Source organism: Pimephales promelas, chromosome 1 (assembly GCF_988280905.1).
Source record: "Pimephales promelas chromosome 1, fPimPro1.hap1.1, whole genome shotgun sequence".
Taxonomy (NCBI): domain Eukaryota; kingdom Metazoa; phylum Chordata; class Actinopteri; order Cypriniformes; family Leuciscidae; genus Pimephales; species Pimephales promelas.
Genome location: NC_142769.1, coordinates 7,489,445 through 7,510,096, shown reverse-complemented (window position 1 = coordinate 7,510,096; position 20,652 = coordinate 7,489,445). Strand labels below are relative to the sequence as shown.

At 35.4% G+C, this 20,652-nt stretch overlaps 1 protein-coding gene and 1 long non-coding RNA gene across 4 annotated transcripts in view; one reads left to right on the top strand and one right to left on the bottom strand.

The window, feature by feature from the left end:
* The window catches only part of kcnip4a (potassium voltage-gated channel interacting protein 4a), a 216,254-nt gene that overhangs the window by 23,065 nt on the left and 172,537 nt on the right, over positions 1-20,652 (top strand). The window lies entirely within an intron of this gene.
* LOC148998322 (uncharacterized) lies at positions 8,771-14,269 on the bottom strand. The gene is made up of 2 exons (XR_016147027.1): positions 14,202-14,269; positions 8,771-9,309 (listed from the first exon to the last, which is right to left on the bottom strand). It is a non-coding gene; the product is annotated as an uncharacterized LOC148998322 (long non-coding RNA).

The window sequence follows — 20,652 nt, the reverse complement described above, 5'->3', positions numbered from 1 at the left end:
GATGCTAAATTACAATGTCCATTTGAAATAATGTTAAACACACAGGACTTAAAGTCGGCATGACATTAAATTAACCTGTTTAATTTGTACATGCATGTTATAGGGTTGCTCTTTTTTATGACTCAACTCAATCTTCCATTGAAAACATATCTGGTTATGCTTGCTGGAATTCTCCAATAACTTGTTCTGCTTAAATCCAGTCAAATGTAAAAGTCACTGAAGAGGAAAAACCAATATTGACAATTTGTTCTTTGTGAGCTATTTTCTCTTGCTTTGTCAAATTGCAGCTATTTCTTTATTCATTTAAGACATCGGAGAGAAGAAAAAATTTAACACAGCATGACTATGTCTGGAAGATTGTTCAAAATTATGTTTAACATGTGTTACAGAGGCTAGTTTTTCTAAATCAGCTGTTCTCAACCTGAATGCGGCCCATAACAATATTTGAAAGTCCCCTGGTTTTGTTTTCAAAGTATATTCTAAAATATGGGCACTCCTATAAATACAAATATTTTAGTTTGCTTTTTTAAATGTATTTATGTGGTTTAAGTTATCTTAAGGGCCCCTTGAAAGTTGCTGAGGGCTCCTGGTTGAGAAGTATATATATATACTTATTGGAGACTTCATTTTGTACAATATTTATGAGTAATTTGTGCAATTCAAAGCATCCATGGAATGATTGTTAGAAATGTTCAGATGACTGTGGTACAACTCTGACCACTGGATGGGGCTGTATCCATATGTTTCCTCATCCACTCAGCTATAGAGTATACGACTAAACTAAGCCAACAGAAAAACGAATACAATAGGGCTGTTGGCAGTTTGTAAGCTATACTGGAAAGCTAATTAACCATGGGTTTTATAATTTGCTATTGAAATGCCCTATGGATTTGTATGGGATTAGTGGTTAAGGTTTGTGGTTAACATTACTAGAAATAAGTTTTTTTTTCTTTTTCTCTACTATATAAATAACATATACCTCTCAAACCACAAGTTACAATCAGTTGTCCAGGTCATCAAGCGAATTATTAAAGCTCAAATCCTTAGTTGTAGACTTTATATATAGCAACTTTTGGAATTATTTGAATTTATTATCATACATCACCCTCATGTTATTCCAAACTTATAACTTCTGTTCTGTGCATCAAAAGCAGAAGCTGCTCTCTTCCATATGGAAACTGTATAAAGAAGGAAAGAAGGTGCACTCTAAAAAAATGCTGGGTTGTTTTAACCCAACTTTGGGTCAAATATGGACTAACCCAGCCGTTGGGTTAAATTTTTACATTACATTTTTAACTCAACATTTCGGGTTTGTCCATATTTGACCCAAAATTGGGTTAAAACAACCCAGCATTTTTTAGAGTGTGCCCTTGTGAGAAAGAAGTGTGCTTGATTGTATTGAATATGCACTTGTAGTGTACTTCAAAGATAATATAATAATTCAAGACCACTTAAGTGCATTTCCTAACACTTTTACAAAGTGCACTTTGTAATAATATCAAGTTAAGTTTTACTTTAAAGTACACATAAATCACTATGTTTTAAGAATCTTTTGTCATACTTTAAGTGCACCTATTTTGATGTTTTCTAAGATGTGCTTAATACATACAGAATATAATTTCAACTCGTTTAGCCAAAATAAAAATTATATATTGTAAATGTTCTAAATTGCAACGTCTTTATTACAATTACTGATAAATATATGCTAACCATAAATGCTTGTCAATACATTCGGCAGTACACTTTTAAAGACAATAGAAGTCATTATGAAAAAGCGATGTACTTAAGACCTACATTAGTGGGTCAAAAAAGCACTCTGAAGTTTATTACATTCAATATAAAATTAAAATATAAAACATTTAATGCCAATTAACATGCAAACAATTACATTCAGTTTGCACTCAAGTATATTAAGTGTACTATTATTCACAAGGGCAAAGAACCTTAACCTTTTATTTTCATTGTGCAACTCTTGTTTCATGGATGAAATTCAGTCATACAGTTTTCGAAATAGTTTGTTTTTGAGATAATCTTTGACATTAAATTTCTTTAAAACTGTTAAAGTAGCATCCCTTTCTTGGATATTTTGTATTTTGAAACTCTTTTTTTTTCACCCAGCCAACGCATTCTCATCCCAAAGCGCCATATAGGACGCTTTTGCAAAAGCGTAAATATCCAACGCACATGGCACCCTTTAACGTCTAATGAGACGCTTCGGTTAATGGTTAAGTTTAGGTATGGTGTAGGGTAAGGGTTAGACCACTAGGGGGCGCCTTCTGCCCAAATATATCTGCGTCTCATTTCACGTTAAAGGGTGCCATGTGCGTTGGATATTTACGCTTTTGCAAAAGCGTCCTATATGGCGCTTTGGGACCCAGCAGTTGGTAATGATGGATTTCTAATACAACTACCGTTTAGATATTCTGATTCTGTTATTTTATTACTGTGCTGTACTTTGCAGTTAATACAATTTTTGCCAAGAAGAAAATGTTTAATGCATGGGTTGGTATAAAGTGAGTCATTCATCATCTAAACCAAGGCCTAGTTAGTTCATTATTTACAACTTTCTGTTAGTTCACCCCAAAATGAAAATTCTGTCAGTAATTACTCATCCTCATGTTGTTCCAACCCTGTAAGACTTTCGTTCATCTTCAGAGCACAAATTAAGATAATTTTGATTAAATCTGAGAGCTGGATCACTCCTCCATAGGCTTCTAAGGGATCGAAACTGACCGGCCCAGAAAAGTTATTAAAGACATCATTAAAATATTAAAACATCAATAAACAATAAAATAGTCAGAGTGATTACAGTGGCTCAATCTTAAGTTTATCAATCACACAAAAAGTATTCTTGTCGCTTGTTAAACTTAAGATACATGTGAATAAGATGCCAAATGCTATACAATCCAGGCACCGTGTGATTAAAATCAGTATTTTTTTTTTTTTTAAATTTGCAGTCTCCCTGATTCCCCAACTACTTCTCCGAGCTCTTCATGTTGATGAATGGCCATTGTTTTCAGATTAAGCTCAGCAGCACAAAATAAATAAATGATGCCATTAATATGGAGATATCATTGCTAGCCATTGTCATTACCCAATTGATATAAAGTGAATCAGTAATATTTAAAAGGTTACTGTAGGCGGTTCATTACTGTACCACTTAGAATCAAGATCCTTTGGTCACACTTTATATTAGGTGTCTTTACGATGTACTTGCTTTAAAAGTAATAATTGTAGGTACAGTGTGAATGTTGTATTGCAAAACATATTTCTGCTATATGGAGGTGGGATATATGGGTGAAGTTATGGACAGGTTTGGTTAGGTGTAAGGAAGGGCCAACTGTAGATGTAATAACAGAAATTAAATACAGCTGTAATTACATGCAGGTATTTACTTGCTTATTGGTGTCACAGCTATAGCTTTTTCCTTCGCATGTGATAATAAAAAAGCTGTTAAGAAGAAAAAAATGTTCTTTTTGTCAACTTGAATACAATTGTTAAAGCAAACAGGAGCTAGTGACCTTTCGTCTCAATGTTTTTATTGACCACAGCAGGCAGTTAATGTGATTTATTGATAGGAAGTGGGTTAACAGCAGAAGCTGGACTACAGATTGAATTAACAGCCAGTTCATTTTACAAGTATAATACTAGTGCAATGATTTTAGTATACTTGTAAAATATGCTTTAACTTTTCTTACGTTTATTATATTAAATTAACTTTAAGTACAGTATACACTCACCTAAAGGATTATTGGGAACACCTGTTCAATTTCTCATTAATGCAATTATCTAATCAACCAATCACATGGCAGTTGCTTCAATGCATTTAGGGATGTGGTCCTGGTCAAGACAATCTCCTGAACTCCAAATTGAATGTCAGAATGGGAAAGAAAGGGGATTTAAGCAACTTTGAGCGTGGCATGGTTGTTGGTGCCAGACGGGTCGGTCTGAGTGTTTCACAATCTGCTCAGTTACTGGGATTTTCACACACAACCATTTCTAGGGTTTACAAAGAATGGAGTGAAAAGGCAAAATCATCCAGTATGCGGCAGTCCTGTGGGTGAAAATGCCTTGTTGATGCTAGAGGTTAGAGGAGAATTGGCCGACTGATTCAAGCTGATAGAAGAGCAACTTTGTCTGAAATACCCACTCGTTACAACCAAGGTATGCGGCAAAGCATTTGTGAAGCCACAACACGCACAACCTTGAGGCGGATGGGCTACAACAGCAGAAGACCCCACCGGGTACCACTCATCTCCACTAAAAATAGGAAAAAAGAGGCTACAATTTGCAAGAGCTAAAAAAAATTGGACATTTGAAGACTGGAAAAATGTTGCCTGGTCTCATGAGTCTCGATTTCTGTTGAGACATTCAGATGGTAGAGTCAGAATTTGGCGTAAACAGAATGAGAACATGGATCCATCATGCCTTGTTACCACTGTGCAGGCTGCTGGTGGTGGTGTAATGGTGTGGGGGATGTTTTCTTGGCACACTTTAGGCCCCTTAGTGCCAACTGGGCATCGTTTAAATGCCACGGCCTACCTGAGCATTGTTTCTGACCATGTCCATCCCTTTATGGCCACTATGTACCCATCCTCTGATGGCTACTTCCAGCAGGATAATGAACCATCTCACAAAGCTCAAATCATTTCAAATTGGTTTCTTGAACATGACAATGAGTTCACTGTACTAAAATGGCCCCCACAGTCACCAGATCTCAATCCAATAGAGCATCTTTGGGATGTGGTGGAATGGGAGCTTCGTGCCCTGGATGTGCATCCCATAAATCTCCATCAACTGCAAGATGCGATCCTATCAATATGGGCCAACATTTCTAAAGAATGCTTTCAGCACCTTGTTGAATCAATGCCACGTAGAATTAAGGCAGTTCTGAAGGCGAAAGGGAGTCAAACACAGTATTAGTATAGTGTTCCTAAAAATCCTTTAGCTGAGTCTACATCTTTTTTTATAAACGTATGCATCTCATTTTGTTGGTTAAATGCGTTGTTGGACAATCTCTTGCAAATCATGGTAAATAGTCTGTTGAAAACTATTTTGGTCACAGTGGTGCATGTAGAAGTATTCCCTCATGGTGTTGTGTTTATTGAATTATATTAGTATCATATTTACCATTATGTGTCCATAATGGTGTTTAGTATTTGTAGGTCTTCAATAGTATTTACCTCAGCTTGTGGAGAAGCTACTTGTGATGAACTTTTTATTCTCAATATATCATAAAAGTCAAAAACAGATTTTAGATCGGTAGGTAAGTTTAATTTTGATTTACCTAAAATATTGCTACTGTATTTTTTTAAACAGTAAATTTCTGGGGTTTTTTCCCCTAAATTTCATTTTTTTTTGTGTGTGTGTGTGTGAATTTAATATATATTAAATGTGTATTTAATGTATTTATTTTTACAATGTAGCATGATCCTGTCAATGAAAACTATGCCTATTATTATTATATGTTATTCTTTACCAACAGATCTGGGTAAAAATGCTGTTAAATTCTTAACAAATAAAGTTATTATTATTTTACTGCTGAAAGCACAGTAAAGATCAGGATAGTGACCATAATTGTAGTTTAAACGTATCCTTGTGAACATTATCTGCCGTCTGCTGGAGGACTTGGTTAATGAATTTTCCATTAGCTGGAATGGCCTCATATGGTGGCAGTTCACTCTCTACAGGGGATGTAGTGGAGATGATGGATAGTATTAGCAGTTAAGCGTGGCTGTTAGCCAAGCATTAGCCCTGAATGGGCAAGCTTGAAATCGGCCTGTTGGTTGACAGACAGGATCCGTTGTCTGTGTCATCTCATCTGATATGTCACACGTGTCATTAGGAAACTTGACACTGGGGTTGTGCACATCTGTGACCTGCCCACAACTACAGTACCAGTATCACAACTGACAACTGAAATGACCTTTGACCTTGACATTGATCCTGTAAACATTACTTTTATTTGACATGAATTGTCAAAAATGTGTGTAAAATTTTGATCAAATAAATGGAGCCTTGGTGAGCATAAGAATTTTTTATTTTTATTTTTTTACAAAAATTGTAATTATTCCAAACTTTTCCAAAGTGTATATATAATATGATATACTATTTTATATAACCTCCAAAGCATTTTCATTTAGCATTCACTACTGGCTATAGACTTTGACCTATAGGTTATTCATCTGTCAAGTTTCCACTAGATCAAACCCTTACTTTCTGAAGGTAACCTACTTTAGCCATTTCTGTATTCCAGTGATGGCTCTGCGGTCTATAAATAGTAGGAATGATTGATATGGCATATGGTGAACCCTTGTAAGTTCTCTTGCCTGCAGGCAGAGATGACTTTCAGCATTAAAGGTGGCTTCACGTTGTAGTCACCTGTGCCTGTCATAATCTTCAATTACTAGCCCAGCATCAGTGTCAGGCAAACACAGCGCAGGCAGAAACCCACTGTTAATGCACTGGATGGAAGACATGGAAACAATGCTAAGGAAGCATTTAAAAATGCATGTCAAATGTTAATGACAAACTGGTATTTTTTTTTTTTTTGTTTGCCATACAATTTTGTGAATAATCGTAAACCAGTCAGTATTAGACCGAAGAATAATGTCCAGTGTTGGGAGTAACGCATTACAAAAGTAATACATTACAGTAACATATTACTTTTTGCTGTAACGCAGTAGTGTAAGGCATTACTAATCAATTTTCAGTAATATTTTACTCGTTACATGTTCAGTGAGGCTTGTATTACAGTTGTATTACAGTGTATTGTCTGCTTTTACTTCTTAAAGGCAACAGACTATGTGAAAGTTTTAAAGCAGTCTTTTAGTGCCAGTTCAGAGCGGTCGCGTCTGTAACATTGTTTTTTCCTCATAAATGCGAACACGAAAACTAAAATAAAATGAATATTTTAAGTTCTATGGAGACTGGAGAGCCAACCCTTCCTCATCCGATTTGCGCAGTGTAATTAACAGAATTACAAAAAATATATTTTGCCTCCTATTTTTTTGTCACGCATGAATGTGTGTCTTTTCCCTAATATTAAAAATAAAACAGACTGATATTTGTCTAATGTCTGGAGTCCTTTAAGGAAGTAGCCTATATACGTTTCAATAGGCCTACATGTATTTTCTGATAATTTTTATTTCAAGTTTTGACTGCAAATGTCATCATGTCCATAATGCTGGACTTCCCCAATTTTAAATAATTTATCCTCAACTAGTTTTGTGGTGTAGCCTAGGTCTACGTATTTTATAATGTTAACTTCAAATAATACTAATAGCCTAATTTAAAGATAAGGCAGCATTGGATCTGGACGGTAAGGAGAATAACGCTGGAGTTGGAAGAGGTGTGTCGCGATTCTAGGTTCGTGGATCTGAGTCGTGTGGCGAATCGCGATTTCGGTTTCATATTGCATATCGTTACAGCCCAAAAGTTAAGTTCTACTTAGTTATTTTGGTGAAAGTAACTCAAAAGTAATACACGAGTAATGTAACGCATTACAATTCTGGGACAGTAATATTGTAGGGTAATGAATTACTTTTAAATAACAGTAACAAGTAATACCTAATGTATTACAGTTTGGAAGTAACTTGCACAACACTGATAATGTCACAATCTAAAATTAAATTCTCAAGGTCGATATTTTGGAAGTACCTGAGAGACTTTGCACCGCTACAATTCTGAACTTGACAGAAACTGTAATTTCTGTTGGCAGTCTTGTGGAAGACTTTTAACACCTACCTCTGGACATAAGTGAGAAAAACAAGGACTCTGCCAACCTAGACTTCTACAGTCAGTGCCAAGCTGCCAGTCAATACAGAACGGTCCCAACCACCAGAATAAACCAATATGCCTCAGATGCAATGATGCTTCAGATACTTCAAGTTCTTACTTTCAATAATGGGTTATTGCTCTAACTTCTGATGTCGACTAACTAGTTGAGCTGGAAAGTGAAATTAAGAATTGCAAACTGCTAACAGCACTATAGAGATATAGCAGAAGACCAAGTATGCATCTTTATCAAAGAATTATTCACATCCAGTATACTGTTTAAAAAAAAAAATAATTTAAAGTTGTAAGTTAAACCAAGAGTATGGTTTTGGTCTCACTTTATGTTTAAAGTTTCACTATGTAAATTAACTATTTAAAATGTGATTCAATACATCATCAAATCTTCTTCCAAAATATATTTTTGTCTTACCCTGATTCACTATGGTAGGCCTATAATAAGTTTATATTTTAGACCTGGTGGGATGTTTTTCGCTGCCTTTTGCTACTTTGACACGTGCACGATGTGGGAGTTGCGTAGGTTACACTGAAAAAAACTACTTGTAAGATTTACTTAATAAAATCCTCGTAACAATTTGCACAAGTAAATGTTAAGTAAATTTTACTGCTATAATATTAAGTACAACTCACGTGCCATTATCAAGTAAAATCTACTTAGTATTGAACAAAACTCTCATGAAGAAATTAAGTAAAAAATACCCATTTACATTTCATTTAGAAGCTATATCTATTTAAAGTAATTAAGTAAAGTTTATTTATTGTTTTTAAATTAGGAAGCTTGCTTTTATGGAAATTTTTAAGTAAATCTTACTATTTACTGAAGTAAAATAAGTAGATATTATTTAAGTTTTTTTGTTGATTTTCATTTACTACATATTCAAACATTTAAACATTGATAATTTCTTTTTTATAAATAATCATGAACATAAATAAATAATCATTTTCTCAATATTTTTCACAAATCACACAACTAAAATTCAATTAAACAGTTTATTTTTCAGTCATCAAAAATGTTCATACAAGAATGGACATTCAGTCATCTCTTGACACAGGTGCATTCAGTAAAACTGTCTTTACGGTATTGCTGCTTCCAGCATTTCCTTCCCTTCAAAAAGGGTGGATACATCGATTGGATCTTCTCCATCAGCACCACGAACGACCAGTATTTTAATGCTTTGCTGAGTGATGTCACTGCCGCTGTCCTCCTGCATACAATTTAGAAGAAAAAATATAATTCTTTTGAGAAACAAAAATATAATGGCTTAAATTATTTTATTTGACTTGCATTAAAGGACAAGTTCGGTATTTTACAATTAAAGCCCTGTTTTAAGATCGTCCCTGATGAAATAGAATAGTTAAGATTGTTTTTTAGACAGATGCTCCGGTCACGAGAATTTTTGGATTCTGTGTTAGCACCCCCCCACCTTTATAATGAAAGCATAGGTGCACTCGAACAATCATTCATTAAAACGCATAAAACTTTAGTTTACAAAGACGTGAAATTCACCGAGTGGTCTGGGGTGTTCACTGATATGCTCACACAAAAATCGCTGTAAAAGATGCTTTCCAACAGGTTTTATCGTAGTTTTTGTCCAAGTCCATTTTCTTCCTGTTTTCGGTCGAACTAGATAGCAGCCCGTTCTTATCCTTTAGCGTCACATAGAACGCTATATGACAAAACGGCGCTATATGCACATGGCACCCTTTATCGTTAAAATTCACGCGAACCCAAGGCGTCATAAATCCTTTCGCGTAATATGAGACTACCCTACCCCACACCTAAACCTACCCATCACAGCACGTGTTATATTAACGATATCGGGTGCCATGTGCGTAGTATAGCGCCGTTTTGTCATATAGCGTTCTATATGACGCTAAAGGATGAGAATGCGTTGAAAATACATCCAAATAAGTTTGGATGACTGTAAAATTACAACTTAGTCGATCATGTTTTTATTATATAGTTGCATTACATCACAAATAGCTGTAAATATCAGGGCAGGTGTGGTAGTGACAGTACTTTAAGGTGTCAAGAGGTTACATGAAACGTTTTTTAAGGCACTATTTGCTTTAAAACCAATTTGCAGTGACACTAGCAGAGGAAAACCGTCTGTCTTTTGTGTCAAAAAAGCAAAAACAGTTAGATGTTGAAGATTATTGCTTTTGAAGGCTTTGCAAATAGCTTAAGGGCAATTATATGAAAGCTTTTTTTTTTTTTGACGAGCCACCTTCAGTTTATTGATTCAGTTATTGCCAAATTTTTTCTTGTAATGACAGTTTAATGTGTTTATTATGTTACCAAGGTTTGTTTTATGCACATATCAAGCTGTTAACCTAAAGCAATCATATGAATGCGAACTTAAACTGCGAATTTGCGAGTAAATGGTTAGTAAATGGAATGAGGAAATTGAAATAATAGCGTTTTAAGCCTAAAGGGATTCATTAATTGAGATCTCATGTATTTAAGACTTTTTGAGAGGAGACTATTGAGGGTGAGGGTTGCCGTGATGCAATGAAATGGAAACTATATTTTCAAAAGGATTCCAGAAGCTCTTGATCAGACTATTTTTGAGGGCCCTTATTTTGCAATTTTCTCAATCTTAAAGGAATAGTTCACTTAAAAATGAAAATTATGAGCTTTTCTGCATGCTGAACACAAAAGATATTTTGAAGAATGTCAGTAACCAAACAATAGGAAAGACAATACTATGGAAGTCATTGGGTTCCATCAACTGTCTGGTTACCGAAATTCTTCAAAATATCTTATTTTGTGTCCAGCAGAAGAAAGAAACTTTTTAAACATTGTTAAGTGAACTATTCCATTTAAGGTGTTAATTAATTCAGAGTGACCTGCCAGTGTCTATGAACCAAAAAAAAAAAAAAAAAAATAGCTGTCAGAATTCCTTTAAAGTGTCCGGAGAAGCAGTGAATTACCCAGGCAATTTAATGTTCATTCTCTTTTATATGTATGAAATGCCAAAAATGCCAGTTAAAAACATATTTTATGACTGAGCGCTGGCATTTTAAGTCACTTCAAGCTGAGTTTTCATATGTTGCACTTTTGAAATGTTTAATAAAATTCATGACGCACTACATCTATGAAAAAGTCTGCTAGCGTGAACGTTCACACAAAATTTGGCCTAATTGCACTAAAATCTAATATTCATACTTAAGTACGGACATAATCAAATAAGAAAGCATCGCAATTTGTTTACCCTTAATTACACGCCTCATCAGCTCGCTTCCTAATGGAGGAAGGTTGTTAACAAAGATGGAATAAATAGTGTTTATGAATGAAAATGAGACTTTGTTTTGAGATCTTGATCAAGGTTTTCTTTTAAAACTACTATTTCTTTAAAGAGTTATGTATGCGCTATTCATCTGGGTATTGAAAGAACCCATTTTTCAATACAAAATATAGTAAGTTGTAAAGTAGTACCTTTGCATCACCGCTGTGATTGATGTATTCATGCAATGGGTGTTGCTTCTGAATAATGCATCCCATTAGGTGTGAGCCTGCAATCAGTGAAAGAAGAATATAGAGAGGCAGCTGTTCACAAAAGCGAGACAGTGATAGATGGAGCTGGTGTGTGTGTGTGTGTGTCATTTTCTACAGTGAGCCATGCTGAGCGATTTAAAGGGGTCCATCTTTTACTGAGCTTGACACAATCTGTAATAGAATTTTCAAGTTAGCTTCCCCTTTTTTTACTTCCAGGAAAGATGTTTGCTTCAGTGTGAAGATGTGAGAGGTTGATGCAAGGTCTGTGAGTTTATGGCTTTGCCATGTATGGGCCGCTGTTTATGCAATAGCAGATATCATATCTGCTACTTTTAAAAAGAAAAAGGCAACATGGCCATTTCCCACAGTAAAAGAAAATGTCTTGTTTTGATTAAATTTGAAAATAAGTTATCTGCATGCCACATTATCTCAGCTTTGAATGCCATAGTCATTCTGGAGATGCTGGAAACACTGATAATCTTGAGCTATAATAATTATGGCCATAGATATTATGTAGATGCCACATTTGCAATTGCTAATAACCACAATATGTATGTACGACAGACTTGAAGCTTCGGATCACAGTAAATGCAGCGAACTAAATCTCTGCAAGCACTGAAGTTTCGGCCTTTTTTAGGCCTTAGTTTACTTAGGACTTTTAAGTAGCTTTTTAAAACGTGCCTTAGAAGAAATTATGGTAACACTTTAGAATACGGTTCCTTCCTTAATGAATAACTAAAAGAACTAATGAGTAACACAATATTAACAATCTAGTAACTATTATTAACTAACAAGAAACTCTGATTAATGAACTAGTAAGTAATAGCGCACAGATGAAAGTGGTAGTTCACTATTAACTAATCAATAACTACTATTTTTTAATACTTCCCAGAGAACTACTGAAAAAGTTTATTAACAAATCTAGTAACTATTATTAACTTATTAAATTCTTATTAACGAATTAGTAAGTAATAGCTCACAGATGAAAGTGTTACTAGATACTTCTGTGGGAATTACTAATTATTTGGATTCGTATTATAAAGTGAAGATCATTGGAACTAACTAGTAATTACTCAAGTGTTACAAAAGACATTTTCTAAAAATATACTAAAGTTCACCAAAAATCTCAAACGGTTGCAAAAATCATGACTAGATCATGTAGTAACACTTGAGTAATTACTAGTTAGTTCCAATGATCTTCACTTTATAATACGGATCCAAATAATTAGTAATTCCCACAGAAGTATCTAGTAACACTTTCATCTGTGAGCTGTTACTTACTAATTATTTGGATCCGTATTATGAAGTGAAGATCATTGGAACTAACTAGTAATTACTCAAGTGTTGCTACTTGATCTAGTCATGATTTGTGCAAACGTTTGAGATTTTTGGTGAACTTTAGTTACTTTTAGAAAATGTCTTTAGTAACACTTGAGTAATTATTAGTTAGTTCCAATGATCTTCACTTTATAATACGAATCCAAATAATTAGTAATTCCCACAGAAGTATCTAGTAACACTTTCATCTGAGCTATTACTTACTAATTCGTTAATAAGAATTTATTTTAGTTAATAGTAGTTACTAGATTTTTAATAAACTTTTTCAGTAGTTCTCTGGGAAGTATTAAAAAAAATAGTAGTTATTGATTAGTTAATAGTGAACTACCACTTTCATCTGTGCGCTATTACTTACTAGTTCGTTAATCAGAGTTTCTTGTTAATTAATAATAGTTACTAGATTGTTAATATTGTGTTACTCATTAGTTCTTTTAGTTATTCATTAACGAAGGAACCGTATTCTAAAGTGTTACCGAAATTATTACTGGTGTGCATCCTGAGACAAAACATTAGTATTGACATATTTTAAAGGGATACCTCACCTCTAGAAAGATGAATGTGTATTTAAAATGGGTCATTTATGTAGAAGAAATGTGAAATTATTTTTGAATTTGGAGTTTTCTAGACTGAGAAAAGCCAGAAAATTTATTTTTTGGCTTATGTGGGTGAAAGACAACAACTCCCAGAATGCACTCCGTGATGAGTATGCCTGAAAATGTGTTTCGAGAACACCCAAAATGTCCAGGATTTGGCTTTTGCGTTCTACAGTCGTCATTCATTATGTTTACTGTGGCGAGCTGGGCGAGGCGAGGGCTGCGGGAGAATGACGCGAACGACATCTTGTTTCTCTCACTGAGGAGCGGGAATTTTCTTAGCAATGCAGGGCTCCAGACTGCAACCAAATAGTCGCATTTTGCGACCAGAATTTGAGAGTGCGCGACTGAATTTTACATCCAGTCGCACATGTGCGACCGGTAAATTTGCCACACGTTAAACGCATGGTAAAGCGTGGATCACGGTTTTTGTAGTTTTTGCACGGATCGTAGTTTTTGTCCGACTTCATTTTAGTAGTAGTAGTAAATTGAAAAGTAAAACATAGTAGTAAATTGTCGAGTTCACGTGCGCGATCATTGGTAACTAGATAACTAAGGATCGCGCACGCAAACTCAATAATCGACTACTGTGGACTTCGACCAAAAACAGGAAGAAAATGGACTTGGACAAAAACAACCCGGTCTCATCCCAAGACGTCTTATATCAATATAACTGACGTTTTGGGACGTCTTTTGACCATACGTCAATATTCGCCTTTTTAGGGCCCCCTTAAACGTCGGTAGATGAGGTTATGGGATCCTAACTCTACCCCAGACCTAAACCTAACCCGTCACCTAACTGACGTTAAAGGTAAAGCGTCAGTTGTATGACGGCCCGGGATCGCCATCTACCGACGTTTAAGGGGGCCCTAAAAAGGCGGATATTGACGTATGGTCAAAAGACGTCCGAAGACGTCAGTTATATGACTTTTTGGGATGAGACTGTGTTAACAAAAACTACGATAAAACCTGTTGACCTGCTAACACAGAATCCAAAAATTCTTGTGACAGGAGCATCTGTCTAAAAAACAATCTTAACCATTCTATTTCATCAGGGACGATCTTAAAACAGGGTCCCTTTAAGATATGTCAAGATGATTTCAGTTAAAACATGTATATTATCCTGAGACCTTTTTGTGCAACGTTGTAATTCTTGCAAGTGAAGAAATTAAGGTACAGTATTCTGTTGATATTACACGTTAAATTCAAAGGTCTTACAGAGCTGGAGTTCATAAGAAGCTTTTAGCTACACGTGTGTAAATAAACACAGTGCCGCCTTTACTCTGAAATACGCAGTGCAATGGACTTCCTTAATAGCCTTGTATTTGTTAATTGCGATTTGATAGTATATTGTAGTTTCAGTTTTACAACGATTAATTGTGCAGCTTATTTATTTATTTCAATGTTACATTCAATTTAAATTATTATTAGCTTTCCATCAACACAAAAACCCTTGGGAGACCCTCACCTGGAGGGTTTGAGGTCCACCTACTTCAGTCTCACAAAATCCTTTTGGGGAAGCATGGATTTATAAAAAAATCCTCATAAAATATAATGGAAAACAGTCAAACAGATCTCCTTGGTGTAACACTCCACCATGATGAGTTAATAAGAGGCGTCTCTTGTGAAAGTACCTTTCCATGAAACGCTGGTAACCCCCAAAGTCCCTTTACTGTAAGTGGGTGCAGCTGGTTGTTGTTTGGGTTCTAGAGGGAAGATTAGTCTTGTGTTTAAGCTCAGCTTGGAGTCTGGTTTGAGGGAATGTAGGTCGACGGACAGCTCCAGGCCTTTTTCAAAGGTTCAGCTAAACAAACCAGGCCATGGAAAAACCGTGTCAGCACCAGTTGGCCTTTGACTGTAGATAATGCATGTTCTGTTTGGACAGACAAGTCCATTTTAGTTGATACAGCTGAAAAGGGAAAGGGATTGTGAATATCTTCTTTTAGGCTTGTTTGAAACAGTTAAAGGGAGAGTTCACCCAAAAATCAAAATGCCCTCTTTTTTCCTTGAAATTAAGTCATTAAACTACGGAAGCATGATTTTGAATTGCGACTTCTAACAATTCAAAAAGTCTGACAAAAGTCAGAAGGCATTTCTGAGAAAACAAAAGTCTGAATTGAGAGATATGAATTCGCGATTCCATTTTTATTTTTTTTTTTACTATGGAAGCTTGTTTTATCCATAAAATAAAAAATATGTAAAGGGTAAAGGTTTGAAAATATAGATTTTTAATTGTCTATGGTGGATTTCTTTGTCTAGACTGGTCTAGGAGTTATTCTTAGCTGTTGGTTTATGAAGATGCATGGGAGCCAGTTTTACCATTAATCCATATTTAGTTTGTAATATGACACAATTCTGATATCAAATAAAACAATCATGGTAGAAACTTGCATTTAATCCACACTCTGTTCTTGGGTAATACTCGGCTCACCAAGCCACCAAGGTGATTAAGTTTGTTTTATCACAAACCACTTGAATGTTGTTATTAGAAATGTTCTGTGCTGATTACTGTTGTATATACTGATCTCAACCAGGCCGCCTTCAGAGGCAATGTACAGTATTGTATAGTAAACTCAGATTGTGATTGTGAACCTGTTTTGTTTAAGCGATATATTTTACTGCACATTCATGAGCTGGAAGGTCTAGGGAACAAACTCTTTCAGATTAATCTTGGTGCAGACTGACATTTATTTTCTGTAGATTTATTACTTTATAGGACAAACATTTTTTGCAATTATAGTACCATCCCAGCGGAAAAGATGTTGATTTGCATAATATCCCTTGTGAAAACATGTGCTTGATTGTATTGAATGTGCACTTCTAGTGTACTATAAATCTTAAAGGTATATTTTAGAGATAAAAATTACTTGCAGATAGTATAATGTAAATGAAATAAAAGGCCACAGTCTTGAAAAGTGTACTCTTGTTAAAAACACTATTAGTTCAGGATTAGTTCAACTCAAAATTTACATTTCCTGTAATTTACTCACCCCAATGCCATCCAAGATGTTCATGTCTTTCTTTCTTCAGAGGAAAATAATTGTTTTTTTGTTTTGTTTTGTTTTTTGAGGAAACCATTTCAGGATTTTTCTCCATGGACTTCAAACCCAACCAACAGGTTGAAGTCCAAATCAATGCAGTTTCAAAGGGCTATGAAGAGCTTCAAACAGCTCTGTACATTCCCAGCTGAGGAATAGGTTCTTATCTAATGAAACGATCGGGAATTTAAAAAAAAACAAACAAAAAAAAAAAACAATTGTGGTTAAAAAGTATATAAATGTAAATTATTTTTAGAAAATGAGCGTTTGATCGTTTTCTACTCCTTTGAAACTGCATTGAGTTGGACTTTCGGACTTCTGTGTTGATTTGGACATGTTGGTTGCAATTGAAGTCCATTGTGTGGAGAAGAATCCTGAAATGGTTTATGTAAAAAAAAAAAAAAAAAAAAAAAACATATTTTCCTCTAAAGAAAGAAAGACATGAACATTTTGGATGGCATTGGGGTGAGTAAATTATCAGGAAATTTTCATTTTGTGGTGAACTAATGTTTTTAAGACGGCCATGAAGTTCAAATTCAAATGGAGTATCACATCACTACATTTGCATCACACTGAAATACATCTGAAATTGCACTTCATAACATATCTAAACTTTAATATATTTTAAATTAATTGCAAAGTGTCTTTAAGACACCAAATTCAAATTTAACAGATTTTTACAGATTTAACACTTTAAAGGAATATATTCTCTTTTATCATATTTTATTTATTCATTATTGAAACTGAGACAATGTACATATACCACTAAAAACACCCTTGTCTCAGCATTTCTCATTCTGAAAATAATAATAAAATAGTCCCTCCAGTGGCTTGTGTCTTGATGTGACATAATGCATTTTCACAATGACAAGACAGGTGAGGACTGCATGTCCATCAATCTTTCATTTTAGGCCAAAATGAAAGATAAGATGCTAAATGTGCTTAAAAAAAGAACATCTATGACAAAAGCTTTAAGAAAATACCACAACACAAAACAAATCTATCCAAATCCAAACAGGCAACAGGGCTTGCAACATGGATGGATCATGTGGAAAATCATACATTTTACTATGATGATGTGATCAGTTTAATTGTCTTATCTGTGAACGCCATTGGGTTACCATGAGCTTTGCAGGATTGTAATGTGATGATTCAAATGTATCTTTCAAGACTTCAGTTTCTGACTGAGATAGCTTGATAGACATCAAGTTGTGGAGATTTGGACCGTGAAGAATATAGACCCTTAAAATATGCAATATTATGAATGCACATTTATCAAAACTAATTATTGAAGAGTATCATACCGTGTCTAGATCAGATTTGAGTGACGCAACAAAAGCCAATGAAACCCATTACATTCAGTGATGCTGTGACAAATTCCCAACATTAAATTGATACCCTTTTTTATTTCTGACGCACTCCAAGCGCTCGCACAGCTTCTGACACTTAATAATTGATGATCTACTGTATGAGGCATGATCTGTTACATGTACAATCAGGTTCCATTAAGTGAAAACATCTCTCATTTTAATGCCTTTTAAGTCGATAGATTGGAAGGAACATTAATTCATGACAAAAACCTCATCTTATCTCAATCTCATAGATTATTTTTGATTGCGACCCTTCATTATTTATCTGAGTGATGTCAAAGGTGCTAGTTTATCAATTTCACAGACAAAACGATCCTGCTAGTTTCATCTCTCGTAACCTTTACTGTCTCCACATTACAGACCAGTGATTGATTGGTCTGAAGAGTTTTAGCTGCTCCTGTCTGACACTGATGATGACTTCATTCAATGTCTAATTGATGGGAACAGAGCATCAGTCATGCCTAATAATTCAGAAATGTCAAGAGCGCCAACCGCAGTTTTCAGAACCTAATATTTGAATAGTAGCACACTGCGTTCTAACGTGTTTCTCTATAACATTGCTTTCTACTTCTGTAATGTAAATTTTACAATCTTATGAAATCTTCATAATTCGTATGCAATAACCAGTGTTGGGGAAAGTTACTTTTAAAGGTAATGCATTTCAAATATGCGTTACTCCTTTAAAAAAGTAACTAATGGTGGGCTGGGCTTACTTGTTTGTTTTTCAATAACAACAAATACTATTTTTGGCGAATGTCGTAAAGGCCCTTTCACACCAAGGGCCCTATTTCAACGATCAGAAACGCAAGTGTCTTGGCGCTGTTGTTATTTTACCGGCGTAATAAATGACTCAGACGCAAGTTGACCAGGGGTTTGAAATAGCTTCATTATTCATAGGTGTGGTTTGGGCGTAACGTGAAATAAACCAATCAGGGGTGCGTTTCCCGAAAGCATCGTTAGACAACTATGGTCGCAAGTTGGTCGCAATTTCCATTGAACTCTAATGGTAACGACGGAACTTGCGACCATAGTTGGCTAACGATGATTTCGTGAAACGCACCCCTGAGCGTCATCCAACATACCCTTAAAGAGCAGGTGCGTGCATGTTGCATGGCGGATTGTTATTATTATGACGAATTTAGGCCGCCATTTTATTTAGGAAATAAGATCACCATTGCCATCTTATTTAGGGAATGAGACCGACGTTCTTGTCAGGGCAGTGAAAGACAGAGAAGTTACGTTGTATGGGGATGGGAGAAACCCACCCAAATCAGCGTTGGTTAAACAGGCATGGGAAGAAAAAAACTAAATTTTTTTTACATCTTCATGGACACTACAATGATTTCCCTCATGTGTTAATACTTTTCCTGGTTATACTGTATGATTTGCAAAAATAAAAACTGCTGCATCTGTGTTGATGAGAGAATCAAAGTATATGACTTCAGACCAGTTTTTTTCTGGTCAGTGGTGGAATTGTTTTCTGTAATTGCAAAATAGCACTAGGGAATGGTTGCGCCGGAACACGCCTCCTTTTTGCTCCGACCGGCCGGAGTAAAAGTAAATTTCCTACTTTACCAACGTGCGTCTGTGGAGGGAAAAGCCCGCTTTGCGCGGGTGCAAAATATGAATGATCAGCCCGTTCTCATCCCAAGGCGTCATATACTGACACTTTTGACATTTCGTCTACATCCAACGCACATGGCACCCTTTAGCGTCAATATGAGACGCAGATACATATGGGCCGGAAGGCGCCTCCTAGTGGTCTAACCCTAACCCTACCCCAGACCTAAACCTACCCATAACCGAACAAAGCTCTGTGCAATTTATATTGACGCTAAAAGGTGCCATGTGCGTTGAAATTAGACAAAATTTCAAAAGTGTCACTATATGATGCCCTAGGATGAGAACGCGTTGGAATAATATATGTCTGAGTACAAAGTAATTTGCACCGGGTGCAAGAAAGGGCCCCGAAAGTGAAATGAATAAGCTTCGGACTGATAGAAATGCAAATTCAATCCTGTACAGTAGAGGGCGCAGTAAAAGAAAACGTTTCAGCTGTTCTGCCATTCTGAATTGAAGAAGACTAGGCCTATGTCACACTTCCTGCTTCGGGAACGCGGAGTAGGGATACAGAATTTCCAGTCAACAGTATTTCTCGATAAGGATTTAGATTATCAGCCCTAATGTCTAAACCATCCGAGGAAGACTGACCACGAGCTATGAGGTTGTGAAACGAAGGTTTTTGCTCCTGTTGAAGCTATAAGTTTGTATGTTTTCACATCGTCATATGTGACTTCAGGCAGGTTGCGGAAAGATTTGGTCCAGTGCCGGACGCCACCATTGTAAAAAGCCAACCAGAAGAGTCGTATCCCTGCTAAAGACGTACTTCCGGTCTTCAATTTTTTCGTGACATAGGCCTATAGGATGTAGGAGAAGACCTTTTTTTTATGAAACACAAATGTTAAGTTTATATAAGTTATTACGTTTATATAATTTTTGTTTATTGTTATGGTTGAAGCAGATCATCGAAGGTCAGCATTGGTAAATAAAGTGAGGTTAAATGCATAAAGTATATTTGTGTAATTGTGAGATTGCATTTCACTGTTTTTATTAATTTTGAGTAATACTTTTTTTTTTTTTTTTTTTTGCAAGTGAAGAGTAAATGCCTGCTTACATTTAGTCTGAAACTACAACCATCATGTTGACACAGTGAGCAACACAATTCCTGTGAACTTGCTGTTAGTCAATGAATGTAAAAACAAAGTAACTTGTGTTGCTTATTTGAAAAAGTAAGTTTTTTTTAAAGTTAACTTTTTTTTTGTAAATTTAAGCGTTACTTTTTTTTATCCTTGATCATTTTCATGACATCTATTGCAGTTGCAGACCCAAGATTATTCTGACTCTCACATCGCTACAAACCTGTAGTTGTCTGTAAAATATAATAATAATTTAAAAAAAAAAAACAAAAAAAAACGTTAAGAATCGTTATGCAGTTCCTGCCATAAAACAACAGCTCCAAA